Raw genomic sequence first — 19,892 nt, 5'->3', positions numbered from 1 at the left:
GAGAAATTATTTTGGCCAGTTGTCAGAAGTGGCTATCTTAATGGCTAGTTTTAAATGATCACATGAATTACCAAGCTTTCCAGATGGCCTGGAGTTGGTCTCTGTCCTGTTAACCTCTTGTAGTGCTGCATGCTGACCTCCCAGAGAGCCTTCATACTTGGCATGTGCCAGTGTAGCTGAGTTCTTCCGAGAAGCAGCTGCCATCATTCCTGTTCTATAAATACCACCTGTCTTCTGTCATGTCACTGCTCTGTGCTATTCATAAATCTTGTATATGATTTGGATGACAAATATGATAGTGAAGTGTCCTGGATCAAGTTTGGATGTTACAGAGATCAATATTGATTGACATGTGTATTCAGATAATTTCAAAACACATTTGGAAGTTCTTACTATTTTTATTCATTACAAATTAGACAAATGTAACTTTGAGTAGGAGCTTTTCTTGAGACTTGGTTGGGCTATCATGGGTGTACAGGAAAGCTTGACATGTAGAAAATAAGAGAATATCCAAGGCAGAATGCAAGGTAAGAATTGTGGGTTAGTAGAAAATCCTACCTCTTCTGCAGATTCTTAACTAATCCTTCCTGGGTTTAAATAAAATCAACAGTTGCTATTATAACAGTGACTCTGTCACCCTTTTCTATCTTCAGGCACTTGAAATATATCATTAAACATCAGAATTAATCCAAGGTTATTTAGACTGTAGATTGAATTCCTTAGGACAGGGACCTCTCTCCTTCATCTTCAGTTCCTAGGACTAAGAAAAAGAAATGCTTTATAAAGAGATGTGTATGAGACAATTAGTAGCTGTGAAAATAAAATAGATGATGATCTATAACCCGAGTGGTTTGATGGGCTGTCATACAGGATCAGAGTTCGATGAAAACCTGGTCACCAGCAGGAGTAGCAGCCCTGGGATTCTTGAAGAGTGCTAGTTCAGAAGGCAATAATGTGCCTCAGGGTAGGTTGACGTTTACAGCTGTCCATGATTCCTGTGTCAAAATAGGAAGGCTCAGCCCAAGCAAATGCTAAGGAAACAAAACCAACTCTTTTATTACTCCCCACAACATTTATAGCCAGACCCAATTCAATGCCCTTATCCTTGAGGCATTCTGACAGTCATTTTAATGATTTATTTTCTTTTTGACCACCAAAAAACAAATAAAATATTTTATCACCTTTTGGGTAGACGATGTCTTTCTCTTCATTTCATCACTTTCTGGGTCTATAAAATTCCCCTTACCTTTCAGTTTTTATAACTCCTGGGTACAAATTCTGCTTGTCTTATTCCTTATGTAAGGTCTTTTTGTTTAAAATTTGATTTTTTTTAGAAATCATTTCTAGTTCTCCATCCCTGGCCTATTTTTTTGTTTTTGTTGTTTTGTGTCTGTGGAGGTGAGGGTGGTGGAGAATATGAAATGAGAGAATCAGGAAAGGCCATATGTTTGTAATAACACATGGATGGAAGGAAGAGATTTTGAATAAGAAAAAAATAATTTTCAGTGCTAGTCTCCACTGTTTAGAGATATAAGAAATTTATTTTCTTATTTTTGGCGTTGAAAAAGCAGTTGTATTAGTTTAAGAGGAAAACAGTACTTCTGAAATTTGCTCTGTGGCTTCTTTCCCAGGATCTACAATAAAAACCAATGATCTGTGGGAGTGCTCAGGGCAATGTGATTGCCTGCTTCCATTCTGGACTGTATGTCTTCAACCCAAGCTCCCTGCTTTATGGTTCCCAAGCTCATTGTTTCTACTCTTTGCCCCTTTGGCTTATTTCTGCCTCATTTTCCAGATGTCTCCTTATATTAAGGTGTCAACAGCAGGATCCTCCCTCAGACCAGTCATCATGAGCCTCAAAAACTATTTGAACACATGTACAAATTTGTAAGGGCAAAATTATTTCCCATAGGTGCTTTCAAAGCTGAGTCGATGCAGCATGTGACTATGTTAAGCTAAGTGATACAATCTGTTTATGTAGGACTCCTGATCAGATATGAATTAATGCTCTAAAGATGATCATTATGACAACCTGAGTCATCCAGACAGCTAAGTGGACATGATATCTGAATCTTTCTGAACTGGTGCATTTCCCTCCCCCAGGAGAATGTCATCGAAACCATTGAGGATCTTCAACAAGAAGGTTGAGAAAGATTAGATTCTCCTTCCTTCTTCTGGGCTGAGGTGAGACTTGTGGTTCCATGCTCCTGGTCCTCAGAACTTAAGCATCTAATTGGAATTGATACCATTAGTCCAACAACTCTCAAGCTTTTGAACTGCACAGCAATTTTCTGCATCCACAGCTTAAAGATGGATGATCATGGGCTTCTCAGGCTCCGTAACTGCATGAGCCACTTATAATAGATTTCATTATAGGTATGTAAAATAGTCACTCTCTGTCTATGTCTCTCTGTCTCTCTCTCTTTCTCTCTGTCTGTCTCTGGCAGTACTGGGATTTGAACTCAGGGCCTCACACTTGCTAGGCAGGTGCTCGATGGCTGAGTCTTATCTCTAGTTCCTTTATTCACTGGTTACATTTGAGATAAAGTCTTGCTTTCTGCTCAAGCTCGTGCCTAATTTCAATCTGCCTATTTACACCTCCCACGTAGCTAGGATGACAGGTGAGGATGACAGGTGTCTGCCCTTGTGTTCCAACTATTGGTCAAGAACCCTTTTTTTCCCCCAAAGCTCTTATTGAACCACAATCATCCAGATTGTGTGTGTGTGTGTGTGTGTTTGTGTGTGTGTGTGTGTTATTGCTCCTGTTTCACTAAAGAACTGTGACTAATATACATGTGAAGAAGAATTTTGCTTGATCCAGATGTAGTCTAAAGAGAAAGCCTATTTGTGTATTAGTTGCTCTAAGAGGCAACAACACTAGTGTTACATATTTTTTGTTTTGTTTTAAAAGATATCATTGGTGGGTGTCCATGGCTCACACCTATAATCCTAGCTACTCAGGAGACTGAGATCTGAGGATCATGTTTCAAAGCCAGCCAGGGCAAGAAAGTCTATGAAACCCTTATCATCAATTAACTACCGAAAAGCCAGAAATGGCACTATGACTCAAATTGTGGAGCACTAGCTTTGAGCAGAACAGCTCAAGGACAGCACCCATCCCCTGAATTCAAGCTCCAAGACTGACATCTTAAAAAAAGAGAGAGAGAAAAAAAGCAAAGGAAATAAAGAACATTGTGTTTTGAAATTTCTTGCAAAATTCATTAATTCCTATCTAGCAAGTTGTTGTTATTCTGTGGCTATTATGTTGATTGTTTGAACCCCAATGCTTTATATTTATTATTGACTTCAGCTTTGTGCTTTAGTATATCAGATATTACATTTACATCTTGTTTAAATTTTATGGTAACGATGCTGTACAGAGGGATTACAGTTACATGAGTAAGACAATGAGTACATTTCTTGTTGATCATTGTTACCCCTTCCCTTGTTTAACATCTGAAACATAGTAGTTGCTTTTCTAGGTCTTGTCCTATTATTAGATTGATAAGAAGCTTTATCTTCATTCGAGTGCTTAATAATGTTAAACAGTAAGTAAGGACAGAGGTCCCTAAACATTTAGTATTGAGGATTGTCTGTTAAAAATATTATCAGCAGCTCATAATTGAACACCATTTCCCCAACAATAAAAAATGTTATGTATTGTCTTGCTAAAATCTACATCATGTATATCAATCCACTTATTTAATCTATTGGAACATGTCACAATGGAAAGGTGATTTGTCAGGCAGTATTTTACCTTACATTTATCCATTCTAGACCTAACTAATCTTTTACCTCTATTAATCTTCACCTTTAACTATTAATTTAGAGATACATTCATTTGTGAATCTTCAACATAATATTCAGTAATAATATATAATTTCTAGCCAGGCATCAATAGCTCATGCCTATAATCCTAGCTACTCAGGAGGCTGAGATCTGAGAACTTCAGTTTGGAGCCAGCTGCAGCAGACCAGGACTCCAGATTCTTATCTCTAAATAAACAGTTAAAAGCTAGGAGTTGAGGTGTGGCTTATGTGGTCAAGTGTCAGCCATGATCAAAAAAACCAAGTGAAAGCAAGAGTTCCTGAGTACTACTATGTATGTGTGCGTGTGATACAGACACAGACAGAGATGATTCCTGCTTTCAAAGAGTTTTGTGTCAAGAGAAGGGGAAAGATTTCATTATAACACTCTTTTGATAATATATACAAATACGTATTTGTGTTGCTTATTTAATAAAGATGCAGTTTTATAAACACACGATAGTAAACATAATGCTAATAAATACATGTTTAAGAGAACAGAGAACAGTGTGGTGAGCTCAAGGAGAAGTGAAGTAATGTTTAACTTGGACCTGACAAAATAAGGAAGCTATCATTTGTTTCAGAAAGATGCTAGGGCATTCAAAAGTAGTGAAGTTTCTATTGGTCAGTTAAGTGGAGCCTGGATTCTGACCCAGACCTCTTAGCTATCATGACCTCTTGATTTCCAGACCTGTTGCTAGCACTTACTCATGTTTTCTATTGACTTTATTGCTTCTCTTTCAATCCTTTGACTCACAAACTTACAAACTATGTCTTATTTTTCACTTTGGTGAGGTATTCAGGCTAGTCAGGGCTCCCTAGCAGTTTATAGGACCTCCCTGGAGCCTACCTACATTCTAGCCTGACTTCCATCCTAGGGATTCTATGGTGTGATGATCATAATAAAAGATCTTGCAGGCAGCCATTCAAACTTCTTTACTTTGAAATGTGTCATCTACTTTCATAGTTGAGTTGTCTGTGAAAATGTGAAGTGGACCGATTCAGCTACGTTTGCATTTGGTAGAACATGAGAAATGGTATTTCTGTGATGATGTGTAGAGAGCAGAGGAACCCAACATGCACCTGGGGATTGGTGGGTTGCAGGTGGAATTGACAACATTGGTAGAGGAAGTCCCCAAAGCTCATGAGCTGAGGAAATTTCATCAGTGTTACACACAGAATAAAGCTGGAACACTCCTATGCCAATTGTTTTTTGTTTTTCTTGCAAATGCATTTGGAATTATATTTGGTGGGGAAATGCTTTTAATCTCTATTTCTAGGCAATAGGTAGCAAGTTGGCTCTGTTAACTCAGAGCTGACTAGAATTCTGCTGTTAGTGTCCTGGTAGTAAAGAGAGATGCTTATTATATTTGGTTTCTGTAGCTCTTCTTCCATCTGGCCATTTTCTCCTGTCTCTTATTCCTCATTCACTTTGTTTTTATCAAGTCAGGAATGTTGCTTTTTTTTTTTTGTAAAGAAAGTGGGTGTAAATTACCACAGGCAATGAAACAAGTCATGCATTCCTTTTTTGGCTTCCAGGGCAGACGTTTTGGGAGTCCGCAGCAGGATGCTTTGCATGGGGATATGCAAAGGAATGGGAAGAGATGGCTAATGCTCTGTGAGCAAATCTCATGCCTGCCGGGCACTTCATTATCCATTGCCTGCAATGAGCAACTTCAGCAGGCGGCTGTGTGGAAGGCTTTTCACAGGGGCTGGTGGTGGCTTAGCTAAATCAGCCACCCGATAACAAGAAAGCTCCAACTGTGTTGTTCTTGTACACAACCTGGCACTGTCTGTCTCCTGGCTTCCAGACATTAATTTCTACAACTGAAAGCAAAAAGCCCTAGAAGGGACCTAATACTTCTTGAGCATTTATTATATGCAGGAATTGCATATGTGCTCATTAATTCTTTTTAATTTTTACTATGTCTTATAATTTGCTTCTGACCACAGCTTTCCTGAAATTTAAATATATTTTCCAGGTAGTAATGGAGAAACTAAGATTCTAAGAAGTTAAGCCTTTGGCTCAGGTTAAATAGTATCAAGCACTTCCTAAGTGAAGATCAGATCCTAAGTTTACAATCAGAGTAGGTATCACAGATTCCAATTAAATCCAAAACTCTCTGAGCCTTAAAGCATAACTCTCTGTGCTCCATTAGGTTAGAGATTTAATACTAACGCCCAGGTTGAAAAGCCATTAAACTTCCTCAGTACCTTTAATGGAATCCTATGGATAGTAGTTCATTGTTCTTACATTCAATAATACCAGAGTTTTAATATGTATTTTTGATCTCTTAAAAATCTAAGATACCTTAAAGGACAACATCTTGTCCCCACTATGATTTACAGTCAGTACAAAATTAACTGAAAGTCGATTTTCTGTCACTTTTCTCCTCCTTCCTATGCTAGGAGAGGGAATGGTGCTACTGAAGGCTAGCCTTTGAGCCTCCAGGAAACACCAAAAGCAACTTTGCCAGGCAGCTTCTGTTCACAGAACAGTGGATGAAGTGAAAGAACTTGCTTCTGTAGCAATTCCAGATGGGCAGCAAACTCACCTTGCCTTTGAAATTTCATTTTCTTCACATTAAACTCAAGGAACTTCTTCAAATGCCTTTTTTTCCTGATACGAATATTAGTCACAAGACAGCCTGGTCTTTCTTATGAGCTCCTAGAAACCTACTAATAGTGAATAGTCTTTTCTTTCTCAACCACAATGTGTCTGTCTACTTACTCTAGCCAAAACAGGCCTGATTAATAAATCCATCAAAGACCAGTCTGCACAAAATGTACTTTCTACCTTCCCCAATAGAATGAAAGGCAGCCTTTTAGAAGTTGGTGGGGGTAGAAATTCCTTCTTTTTAATTACCTCAAGAATAAAAATATACATCTATCAGTTCCAAACTTGTCTGCTTACTACTGTGATCGGGAGATTATTTATTGCTTCTTCCTGAGCTAAATAATAGCTTCCCATGTTTTAGTTCCTGCTGGATACAGTGATGTCAGAATCATTGATGGGTGGCAAGCAGGGCACAGGAGTGCATGCTGGGAGGCCTGCTCTCCTGCCCACAGCCGTGCTAAAGTGTTGGTCATTGATGAAGAACGGAAAAGGAAAGTCTGTACATCAGGTTTACCAGGTGAGGTGATCCAAGAGTCTCAGATTGTTCTAGCATAATTATAGATCTTTGATGGAAATTAGAAAGTTCTGCATTATGCAGATGGCTTTTAGAAGCAACACAAGATATTTTACTTCTTAAACCAAGTCCATTCATCTCAATAACTCTTAGCAGCTAGCTGGCAGTGCTGATAACTATTGTAAAATCCAGATCTTACACATCGGTGAATTACTCATGAAGCAGAGAGAGCTGTGTGATTTATTAAGGAGATTTTATATTCCTAACAGGGGCGATTAAAAAGACAGGCTCTAGTGCTCAGATCAGTACATGTGTCGCTAATGTAATTTTCCCACAGATTTCTAACTGAGATATATTTGTGTTAGCAGTGTAGGTGAATATGTGGAAAGTCATTTTAATTTGTTATTTTTAAACCAGGCATTCTGGATAGCCAGGAATTAGTGAATTTACAGAGAACTGCTAATTCATATGTTAGAGTCTCCTTGTAAACAAAACCACTTTCCTCTCAGCATTTTCCATCCTTCAGTGGAGACATGTGTTGGCTTGTATGCCATTTGTCTAAATTAATGGTAAGAACCACCATTATTAGTTTAGAAACTCTTTTAGTTACTGCATAATTCACAAAATAAGAGAAAGCTAGGCATCAGTGGCTCATGCGTATAATCCTAGCTACTCAGGAGGTTGAGGTCTGAGAACATCAGTTCCAAGCCATCCTGGGCAGGACACTCTATGAGATCTTTTCTACAATTAAGCAGAAAAACACTGAAAATGGAACCATAGCTCTAGTTATAGAATGCAAGCCTTGAGTGAAGAAACTAAGGGAAAGCGTTCAAGCTCAAGTACTGGCATACACAAAAACACTATAGAGAAAAATCTTTCTATCCAAGTTAAGACATAAAGAGATATAACTTCAGCAGCAACTTGCTACAGATTATCACTTTTATTTATTTTTCCTGACAATGTGAAAAGGGATCCAGAAAGCCTGTCTCTCTGTAAGCTGGTGAGAAAGTGGGTTCTGGTTTACCTAAGTTTCCTCCAGAAGATGTAATCAGTGTTTGTTGTCAAAGAAGAGGAATACTCTTGTTTCAGCTAAGATGCTTTGCCTGTGTTGATAAACATAGTGAAGGTGCTGGCAGGCCCGTGTGGAAAAGGGAGGAGGGCACATTATGACTGAAGTCCAAAAAAAATAGATTTATTGGAAGTGGCGCTGTAGCTCAAGTGGTAGAGCGCTCGCCTTGAGCTGAAGAGCTGAGGGACAGTGCTCAGACTCAGAGTTCAAGCCCCACAACCGACAAAAAAAAAAAAAAGAGTTATTGTTGGTTCTGTTGGGCTCTTTTTGTTTGTTTGTTTGTTTGATTTCTCCTAGACTTAATTCAACAGGCAACACATCCATAGTACCATGTTATCTGCTGCTCTACAAGTAAGAGCTGCCTGATTTAATGATTCCCTGCTTCTGGGTCATAATTCTTTGGTAACAGGGAGAATTCCAAACTCACATCTCCATCTTCTCTAGGCATATCTGAAACTTTTCTTAAGGTGTTTTTTGTTTGTTTTTACTGGAGGTATTGTTGTTTTCTGGTTTTGTTTTAGCTTTAGGAAGAGTGTTCAAAAAGAGACAAAAAGAGGGGAAGAAAAAAATAAGCAAATGTTAAAATATAAGGAGTTTGATAGACTACTAACTAGATCCTTTTTTTTGTTAGAAGTTACTCGAGTTTTATATTTACAGGCAGAAGCTTAACGTAAGGCCCTCAATTGCTCCCTCCTGACTGAGTATCCAGAAGCTGTGTCCCATGGCATTGGTCTGCTTAGGGTGTATATGGACTGGCTGCACTAGAGGTATCATAAAGGCTTACAGGGAATCCAAGTGCATGGAGTGATTATTGCTCTCTGAGCTCTGGGCTGCCCAATTAAATAAAGCTAAAAAGGTCTTTTGTCTGGTTTTATTTGCGCTGTGACTTTAGACCACGCTGGTCCTGCGTCCTCTCTGCCTTTGGATGTGGTTGGACCAGATCAGAAGCGTGTTAGATGTTTCAAGCCATGAAACTCTATACTCAAGTGAAATTTCCTTTAAAAAGCAATGTTCATTCTCATTTAAATGGAGATAAAGGAACAGAGTACTGCACCCTTCTTATTATATATACTTCATTTCAAGCAATCCATAGTCCTATCTAGTCCAATCTGGTGTCAGGCCTCCAGGTGCAGCAAGACCCATTCAACGAAGGCAAATGCAGGTAACGTTCCCTTTGTCATTCCTGAATCAGAGAGAGAGTTTCTTACAAGTTTTAAATCAACCAGCCCCAAATGGCTTAATCCATCTTAAGCTAGTAAACATTAGTCATCCTTCTCTTTCAGAGTAACCAGGCCCTTTCAGCTTCCCTTTTGTTCAGTGATAACAGATGAGCAGATGAATCTGGGCTTCAGAGTCTGTCAGGCACGCCCACCTCATGATCCAAGTCCATTGGGCCTCAGCTACCCACATGTGAGTGCCAGAAGTTTAGACTCCTCCTCTCTTCACCCCTTCAATGCCCCTGCCACATTATCAATTTTCCTCAGTTCTGTGCTGATCACAAAGGTTTCCCTTACACAAAAATCATATTGCTTGAAAAACCAAAAACACAACTTCTGATTTTCAAAATTCTCAATGGTAATTTATGTTTCCTCTCAAATTCAACCTTCGACCTGTTTGCAGTACCCATACCATTTCACTATCTCTCATTTCATGCTCTCTCTCATTTCGTTCCCTCTCTGTTCTTTGCCTCCAAATGTGTGTTCATGGTCTTTCCCCATCTTTCCCCCCATATATGTCCCTCACCAAATATCCTTTACAAGTCATCCTCCAAGTCTCCTGTTCCCTCTTTCCCTCCCATGGTGTGTGCATATGTGTGTGTGTGTGTGTGTGTGTGTGTGTACATATATTTGGGTGTATGTCTATGATAAATATAAACTTTTTATTTGATGTTTAGTAATTATGTATTATTGGGGTACAATGTGATATTTCAATATATTAAATATATAAAAATCAAATCAAAGTAATTGGCATTATTTTACCTCAAACTTTTTTGGTTTCTTTGTGTTGGAAATATTCAAAATCTTCCCTACCAGCTATTTTTATAAAGACAATTAATTAGTGTCAATTATGATTGTACCTAATGTTCAGAACATTAAGGATTATTTCTCCTATCCACTTCTGTGCCCATTAATCTTCCTCTTTCCTTTCCAATTCCCTTAACCCTGCCCATCCTCTAGTTGCCACTGTCTCTACTTCTGTGAGAACAATTTCAAATTTTACAAATTGATATAAAAATTATTCATATTTATCAGGTACCATGAACTATTTAAATATATGTATATAACTAATAATGTTCAAAGTAAGGTAGACATTGTTTTCTCAAATATTTACTTGTAGTTAAAGCCTTCAAAATACTTTCTTCTAGTTTTTGCATTGACTAGCCTTTCTCTACCTCTTCCAAGATCAACATTTTTATATTCCATGTATTAAGTGAGAACATGTAGTATTAGTCTTGCTGTGTCTGATATGTTATTCCAAACAATGGGGTTTCATGTTTTGCGGCTGAATGATATTCCATTGTGTATATGTAATGTATTTTCTTTACCCATTGAACCTGTTGGTAGACCCCTTCATTCAGTTACTGTCTTTACTAGTAATAGTATTCCCTCTCTCCCTCCCTCCCTCCCTCCCTCTCTCCCTCTCTCTCTCCCTCTCTCCCTCTCTTCCTCCTTCTCTCCCTCCCTCTCTCTCTTTCTCTCTTTCTCTCCTTCCTTCCTTCCTTCCTTCCTTCTTTCCTTCCTTCCTTCCTTCTTTTTTTGTCGGTTGTGGGGCTTCAACTCTGGGCTGGTCACTGTCCCTCAGCGCTTCAGCTCAAGGTGAGCACTCTACAACTTGAGCCACATCACCACTTCTGGTTTTCTGATGGTTAATTGGAGATAAGAGTCTCACGGAGTTTCCTGCCTGGGCTGGCTTTGAACCACAATCCTCAGATCTCAGCCTCCTGAGTAGCTAGGATTACAGGCGAGAACTATCAGTCCCCAGCTTAATAATGTTTCTTTGACTATCTTAACATCTACTTTTCCCCCATGAAGATTGTAAATACTTTTTGTCACTAACCAAATATCCTTTACAAGTCACCCTTCAAGTCCCATGTTTCCTCTTCTCCTAAGAATCCTATGATATTTAGCAAGAAGGCAGCATGGCATGGCAACAAGATTACAGAGCAGAGGAAAGGGAGAATGAAGACTACTGCCCTAGACTCTATGACATACCTGGAAAACACTGTTGGCTAAGAAATGAAGTTAATTAAGGGATGGGCTAACCCACTTCACCATGGGTTGTCAGAATCAAAAGAAATACTATGTGTGGATGCACTTAATCTATTTTAAGCACTTTACATTTTAAATTTTTTATTGTTTTATTCCATTTTTAATAAGATGCTTTTGTGAGGCATTACCACTGTCAAATCTCACAGTGCTTAATTCCTTTTATTTAGCTGGCACCTTTAGCCTTCTTCTATGTCCATGATTAGTAGATTTCATCTTTTAAAGTGTCCCTGAGGTCTTGAATGATCCACTCAGCCTTTTTAATTCTTTGTTCTGTCTTCCTCGACATGTTCTAAGACCTCTTTCTTGTCTTCAAGTTCTAATATTCTGTCTTCAATTTGATCCAGTCTACTGGAGACTTTGAACTAAGCTTTTACTTAACTTTTTTAAACTTTTCAGTTCCAGGATTTCAGAAACTCTTTACTGAGTTTTTCTTGTTCTCACTTTCTTCTTTCATCCATCAAGCTCTTCACTAGCACTCCTGGAGTCTACACAGGCATTTACTCATGTTCTCTTTGATCTTATTGGTCTTTCCTATCATCTTTTTTTTTTTGATTCTTCATCTGAGATTTTATCCATTTCACTGTAGTGTTTGTTATTGTAGAATTGTTAAATTTTGGAGAAGTCAAGTGTTCATAATTTTTGTATTTCTTCATTGGGATTTGTGAATCTCAGGCCCCATCATTGGCAAGAAGTTTTGGTCTCTTGTAGTCTTTCAGTAGAACTATTCTCAGTGATTAAGTAAGACAGTGTAGTAGCAATGTTGGAGTACAATTTCTGCACTGGGCTGGGGGGGGGTCTGACTCAGTAGTGAAATACTCATGCTTAAGGGGCCTGGCCTGATCCTTGAAACTGCTTAGATTGAGGCAATATAGCTAAACTTTCTTGTAGAAAGTTCAATTGTCTACTTCTGGGCTGTTTTCTCTGCAATGCCTGCTGATCTCAGATGTTTACAGACCCCATTCAGCAGTTACCTTCTTCTGAGCAAAAGGCTGTGGAAGTCTAATGGTTCTGAGGGGATGAACTTGAGACCTCCATTCCTCTAGGTAGCAAACACAAGAAAAGCCAAAATGCAGTTGCCAGACATGGTCCTTAATGGCCTCAAACTCTGACCAACAGTTCTTGTTGTAGTGAGGAGGGAGATATGAAAGTGGTATGATTCACAGTCTGGACTTAGGTCTCAGTCTTTCCTAAAATAATCACATGTGGGAAAGTTGTTCCCAGAGATGAGCTTCAGTTTTTTCAGATCCTGTCCAGCAGTCAGCTCTCTGTCCTATGTGGAGGAAGAGGCTGTATCATTTTATTTGGAGGCGGGCTCATGTCCCTCTAACCCAACCAGGAGTCAGACCTTGAAGTGGAATTCTATGCCAATCATAGCCCCAGTGCTTTGTTTCTGTGATGACCTTTGTGCAAAGGGACTCTCTCATTGCCAGAGAGATAAAGGCTTTGATAGCTTTATGCTCCACCATCAGAACTCCCTACTGCTTGAGCATCTCCACACAATTGTGTCAGGCCTTCTCTCATCATGGTAACCTGTTCTGGCCAGCTCCCACCCAACATTGTACTAGGGCAGCCCAAGATTTCTTGGGCTGTGATGTTTCTTGTTTTCAATTTCCCAGATCAACTCAGTTTCAAAATGTAGGTGCTATCTCAAGATGGCAATTTGCTATAGTTCTCAAGAGGAGGGGAACAACAGAAAGTCTTTCTTTAACATTGAAATAGCTCTTATCTTACCAAATCTCTGCACTGGGCTTATGGAGGTATGGACTTACCTTGTAATTAAATTGCTTGCCTCTTTCAAAGGCTGTCTGGTTTACCTTGTGATTATGTTTTCAGTTGTGTCTTCCAGGAAGCTGGGGCCAGAGTTTGGAACTGTTCGCTGCTTTTCTCTGTTTCTCCTTGGTTTTCTGCTATCCTGCCATCACTTTGGTAGTGCCTGATGCTTATTCTCTCATAAGAGCATAATCTCTCCTATGTTACCTATCTCTTTTTATTCACAGAGTCAAACAATGGATGATTCTATAATGCTATCTTGTCCCACTTCTTTTTAAAAAAAATTTATTGAAAAAGTGATGTACAGAGAGGTTACAGTTACATAAATCAGGTAATGAGTACATTTTTTTTTGAACAGTGTCACCTCTTCCCTCATTTTCTCCCAGTTTTCCCTTCCCAACTCCCCCCCCCCCACACACACACAACAAGTTGTATAGTTCATTCTCAACACAGTGTCTGGTAAGTATCACTGCTAAATTGGTTCACCTTTTGTCACACCATTTCTGTGCTTCCCTTTACCTTCCCCTAAACTGATAAACTTACATACACAACAGAAGGTACCGAACTCAGAAGCAGGGACAAAGGAGAAAAAGAAAAGAAAACAAAACAAAAAAACAAAATAACCAACCCCACCCCTTGTTTCAATTTCTTAGAGCTCATTTTGGTAAATACCATTTTATATGATAATATGTACATACATTTTCAATTTTAAAAGTTTATTAGATTAATGCTTTTTCCATAAATAAAAATTCCAAAGATAAATTTATATCAACCATGCCAAAACATGACACTTCTCAGCCAATACACAGCATCATTACTCACACCAAAGGAAGCCAACTACATGCAAGACATTTATCAATGTGTGACCAAGCTACAGCTATAGAACTTTCTGAAATCTATCCTTCTGCAGGCCCAGCAAACCCAAACTTGTTGAGGAATACTTGAAAGAGCTTCCCTTCACACACTTCCATTGTCTAAAGGTATAGAAGAAGTTAAATATATGAATAGCATAATATAGCATGTATTATAATAATAACATGTATAACTGTCTAGAAGGCGTTACTAAGGCATTGTGTTTTTAAGTTTTTGAAATTTTCTTTGAAGGAATTCATGAACAGCCAAATTGTTAGAATGGTGGCTGTTACTGTGGTCATTGTTTTGATGATTTGAGATCAGATTGGCCCTTTTTTTTTTTTAAATCCCTTCAACTTCAACCTCTCTCTTATCAACTTATAACCTCCTATTGTTTTGAGTTAATGGGAAGAAAAATGAGTAATTATTCTTGTTTAATCAGGGTGAAGCACAGGCCATGCAGGTCCTCTGTGCAAACATTATTTCTTCTTATTAAACACATTGTCCCACAAAATGTTTCTTGAAAGAAAATGTGACCGCCTTCATTCTCCTTCCCATATTCCATAATTTTTAGTGAACATTTGGGCCCATGCCCTGTGCCCAGCCCATGGCTGGTGCTGAAAGATTTTGGCATGTAATGACTTAAAGATGGTGGAGCAGGGAGGCAAATATCTCTTGGACACATGGCACCATGCCCTGGAACTGATATATGGGCTTCTGGGGTATTCTGGAATGATACACAAGGTTTTCTTTTTTTCCCTCTCCCAGTGGACCAATTAAAGAAACCATCAGAGATAATAATGAGGATCTAAAGCCCCAAACTAGAGCAATCTCACATTAACCTGGTAAACAACAATAGTGATTGCCATCTGCTGACTCACCTCCTCCTAAAGAGAACTGGAGTTCAGTCAGGCTACCCTGGCCTCCTGTAAACTGGGAACATCACCGGGATTAGAACAATTAGAGTGACTTTCTGAGCTAGTTCAGAATTTGCTTAATCATACCCATTTCATTGAGCAATGGTTAGGGTTAGGAGGTTGAAGGAGGAATCAAAATGCAAGATTTTGTAGGAAAAAAAAATTAGATGGAAGGAAGTTAAATTGATTCTCTTCCCTAGTCAGTTTGGGACTATCAGAAAAGAAGACAACTAGTAGTTGTGGAGATGGGAGAAAAGGGATGGTAGGGGAAAAACAAACGAGGAGACAACGATGCTTGATAAGAAATGTACTCATTACCTTGCTCATGTAACTATAACCCCTCCTCTGTACAGTATTCTCACAATTAAAAACTTATTAAAAAGAAAAAGAAGACAACTAGTATCTATGACCAGGTGTAAGTATAAGGCAATTGATTTGGAAAAATATTTCTTTGAGGCCTGCTTGGGAAAGAATTAATGAGATCACAAAAGGAAGCAGCTGGTAAGTTCCAGAAAACCTTTTTTAAATAGAAGCCCAAAATTTGAATAATACCAAAATAGGCATTGCATGTATTTAAATATGTATGACAAATTGACATCATTTCTTAGCCGGTCCCATGACTTTATTGTTTTAAAATGACCATTCTCTAGGTGGTAGGAAGGCATTGTACAGAAGATGAGAATCACAGTAAAGCAAGCAATGAAAATGTGTGATAGACTATTACAAACTAAGCATATTCCTCTTGGTAAGCCATATTTAAGAAGTTTTAAAGGCAGTATAGTATAGGATTTTAAACCAAGAGGTTTAGAATTGAACCTGAATTTCAGTTTTCTACTTGATTAACTAGCTTTGTAACTTTGAGCAAGTTATTTATACTCTTTTGGAACTTTCGTTTGTTCAGCTGTAAGGTGGAGATAGCAAGAGTTCCACCTCCCTGTGATGGTGTGCAAATTACATGAATTAATGTTGTTAATTCCCTGACACTTCCCAAGCCCTCAATAGATTATCAGTGAAATAATGCAAAGTAAAAGTCACTGAGAAATGGCACTTGATTTTAGCAATGGGAAAAACAGAAGGATTGCCTTTAACTATTGGTTGAAAAATGGGTTTAGTGTACTTACAGTGTTAAAGTGGGACTACTTTATGAAACTAATTTAAATGTGCATTTTGAATGAAAGGAGTACAATGATGGAAATTGTGAGTGAAGATGATGAAGTTGGCAAAGGTATATTTTTCAAGCTTTTAGCCAGGAAAATGTTACTCTTGTCATTTCCCATGGTGCTGTTCCATTTTCTTCTCTAAAAGCAGATGATTTGGAGTGTTCTAGGTTATCTTTTCTTGGGATATCTTTTCCCAGTTCATCTTGCTCTTTGGTCTGTACAAATGTTAAACAGAGACACAGCAGGAAGAAGATAAATGCCCACTGAAACTGGGGACTGTATTCTGTTTTCTCTCATTTACTTCTCTCTGAATATTGTGTTTATTATTCCTCTTGTATCAGAAAACAAAGATGCAGGAAGTGGTGCTGTGGCTCAAGTGGTAGAGCACTAGCCTTGAGCCAGAGAGCTGAGGGATAGTACCCAGGCTCAGAGTTCAAGTCCCATGACCAACAAAAAAAAGAAAAAGAAAATAGAGATGGAGAGGTTTTAGATTCTGGAGTCTAATTGGGAGAAACTATTTTCCTATTAAAAAACAAAACAAAAAAAACATCTTGAATCTCCTGTGACTTATGCTGTCCAGGTGTGGGTGGGTTTATTCTCCCTACCTTGTCTTCCTCTGCTCCCAGGACTTCAAACCCTTGTACTGAGGGTGGGAAAAGTGATTAACATTCCCTGCCCAGCCTAGCCCAAAGTCATTACTCAGACAAGTTCTGATGAAAAAATACTGCCTTTGGAGGAAGATGTATGAATTTGCCAAAGAAAGGAATGTAGCTCTGGGACCTCCTAGCTGCAGGGTTATGTAAATCACTCAACACTAATAAAGTTGAAGTTATGAAAATAAGTAATTTCCATTTGTACCTCAGCTAATTAGTCCAAAGAAAATGGTAACAGGATGCATTCCATAACTACTCAGGAGATAATGTTGGACAACTGGCTCCAGAGAAATGGCTTTAACTGTGCCTCTTGCTAAGATGTTGCAGGTGGGTAGCTAATTTTATTAATGTATCATGTCTTCTAGGCATGATTCCAAGAGTTTGAGACAAATTGACTCACTCACTTGAGATCATCATTGTTTATTATTATAGGAGGAATCGGAGGCACAGTAACGTACCCAATATTATATGTTGATTTTTAAGACTTGATTCTATAGGAAATGTAGACTAAGAATAGAAAAATATATTTCACATATTCATTATGCGGAGGATTAGAAAATTTTATCCTTAATCCATAGGCCCAGGGAGCTACTGCTTCTTTGGTTTGAGAGTGGGATATAGATACTTGTGCAGTCTGACCAGTGAGGTCTTTATGCTGCAGCCACAGGGCATGTCTTGCCTGGGGACCTCAGAACCTCAAATCTGGTCCCAGGAAGTGCTGAGCTATTTCTAATATTTTTAAAGAGCTTAAAACAATTATTCATAGAAGCATATTAAAACAACATGGTCCAATGAGTATAACATTTTTTGCATTTATTCAGAATTTTATGTGTTGTAATAATTTAGTTATTTTTGTGTGGAACATTTTTCATAGGCAATTATGTGTTTCTAATAGGTAACTATTATCTTTTATGCACAGTTTATATAAGTCTTTCTAAACATGGAATCTGGGGTTTGGAGTGGGGAACAAGACAGAAATGGACCTTGAGGTGTGCGGTTTAGCACATATTGACCTGTATCGAGAGAAGAGCTATTCATACTCAACAAATCAGCCTACTGGAATGGACATGCCTTCTATTCTGAAAGAAGTCAATGTTCCATTTCCCTTTATTTTCCTCATCTGCATTCCTAATTTGCTTTATTTCATGACTCTGAGTAGTACTTACCAAGATCACAGGGAATTTTGCTAGTGAAATTTGTAAAATGTAATTAGGATGGTGAATTGTTGGGTAGGTCCTACCAAATGATGCGTTTCAAAGTCAGACAAGGCTGTTTTAGTATTATTTGCTCACTCTTTCTTTTCTCCTTCCTTCCTTCCTTCTTTCCTTCCCTTTTCTTTCTCTCTCTTTCTTTCTCTTTCTCTCTTTCTTCCTCTCTCTCTTTCCCTCCCTGCTTCCCTCCTTCCCCCCCCCCTTTCTTTCTTATTTTTGGTTACCATTCTGAGACTTGAATTCAGGGCCTGCAGCTATCCCTGAGCTTGTTTACTCATGGCTAGCATTCTACCACTTGAGCCACACCACCACATCTTGCTCTTTTTGTTGGTTAATTGAAGATAAGAGTCACACGGACTCTTGTGTCCTACTCCTTTGAACCACGATGCTTAGGTTTCAGCCTTCTGAGTGTAACTAGCCACCAGTGACTGTCTTGCTGTTCAGATTTTTCAAGCTACCAGACCACTGGGCTTTAACCAAATAGTATGTCAATAACCATAAACTATAAGGCTTATTAAATTATTTTGTTTAAATTGAATTTTTGTGGTATTGGGTGGGGTTTGAATTCATAACTTTGGGCTTTCTAGGCTGGTACTCTACCACTTGAGCCACAATGTGACCTTCAATTAATTTTTGGGTAAGTTATATATTGTGTTTTCATTACTATCTACTTGTCTCAATTCAACTTCTTAGAATTTAACCTTATCATACTATTTTCAGAAGCTACTATTACCATATAATAAATGGCCACATGAATTTGAGTCCATTTCTGGTCTCTTCTCTGTTCCCTTTGACTATTTATATGCTAGTGCTGTACTGTTTTAATGATTACGGTGTTAGAGTATTTTAATATCTACTAGGACTACATCCCCTAAATTAAATATTAAGTTGTCTACTCACTTCACGTTATATAAAAATGGCAGAAAACTGAGGTTTCAACACAGCCTCAAGTGAAGAGAGGCCTGGTGTCTTGGAAACTGGCAATACAGAAATGAAAGTTGACAGTGTGAGCTTGAGAGTGATCCTTAAGGAAAGTATGCTATATTCTATAATAGCATAGTCAGGAGAAGAAATGGTAGAAACCTAAAAGCTTGAAACCTGGGCAGGTGGAAAAAGGAAAAGGAGCCAAGAGAAAATGGATATGGTCTTTATGATTAAAGTTTGGTTATTCCAGCAAAATCAGAAAGGCCTACAGTAGAGAAGGGTGAAATATTTCTGTCTACCCTTGCTATGGGAAGGTGATCAGAGATAGGAAGTGGGCTGTGGAGAGGAGGGGTCAGGGTCAAGTGTGTCAAGGAGGCTTTCCATCATTTTGCTCTGAGCAGTTGACAGGACTGGAGAGACAGTGACCCTTAGCCCTAAGGCTGACAGTGCAAGCAGATGTGGCTTTGGGGACAAGAGAATAAGCCTTACCATGTGCTCCCCAAGAAGATAATTGAAGTTGTTTCATTGTCTACTTGTTTCTAAGCAATAGTACCAAATCAACTTAGCAATACATCTCACTGGAAAGGATCTAGGACAGTGCCTTTTGATGCTAAATTATTATGGAAATACATAGTAGTGTTTAGCAGAGGGGGAAATGGCAATGCTTTTTTCCTTCCTTTTGAAATGATTAGATCTGCTAGGCTCTGTCTACACCTTCCCCAAATCTGCAGGACTAAAGATAGGCAAAATGTGGCTTATAGATCCGGATTCCAGAGTGTGAATGTAGAATTTCAAACTAAATGTAGAATTGCTGAATGATGACTTCATTCCCCTGAAAACAACCTTAATAACCTTTGGTACAACCTGTAACCACCCCATCCCCAATTTCCTCCTTACATCCTGGCATGACTGCACCCCTCTTACCTCACAGCCATGTGTGGAGGGTTAATTAGTTTCGGATGGGAGAGTTCTTTGAAGATGAATCATATACTGTAGTAAATGTGCTAATTTGAGGCTTCACAGCCCTTGAGTTTGGATAATTACCTGCTGCCCAAGCCCAGGCACCAAAGGGTAAATGGAAATTGCTGTTTTGGAGTGAAGGGAATGGACTTTAGTACGTTGAGTCAGAG

The 19,892-nt window shown here is 38.6% G+C and overlaps 1 protein-coding gene across 5 annotated transcripts in view; it reads left to right on the top strand.

The window, feature by feature from the left end:
• The window catches only part of Lypd6b (LY6/PLAUR domain containing 6B), a 174,955-nt gene that overhangs the window by 130,254 nt on the left and 24,809 nt on the right, over positions 1-19,892 (top strand). For 3 of the 5 annotated variants that reach the window (XM_070036599.1, XM_070036529.1, XM_070036654.1), the window contains one exon: positions 2,104-2,184. The exons of 1 other annotated variant lie outside the window; for it this stretch is intronic. The gene's annotated coding sequence lies outside the window, so the exon portion shown is untranslated. Of the gene's footprint in view, positions 1-2,103; positions 2,377-19,892 lie in introns of all 5 variants that reach the window. One more of the 5 variants, XM_070036724.1, reaches the window with a different exon arrangement.

Source organism: Dipodomys merriami, unplaced genomic scaffold (genome assembly GCF_024711535.1).
Source record: "Dipodomys merriami isolate MVZ:Mamm:240054 unplaced genomic scaffold, mDipMer1.0.p SCAF_1, whole genome shotgun sequence".
NCBI lineage: Eukaryota > Metazoa > Chordata > Mammalia > Rodentia > Heteromyidae > Dipodomys > Dipodomys merriami.
This window is presented reverse-complemented; position numbering and strand designations above follow the sequence as displayed.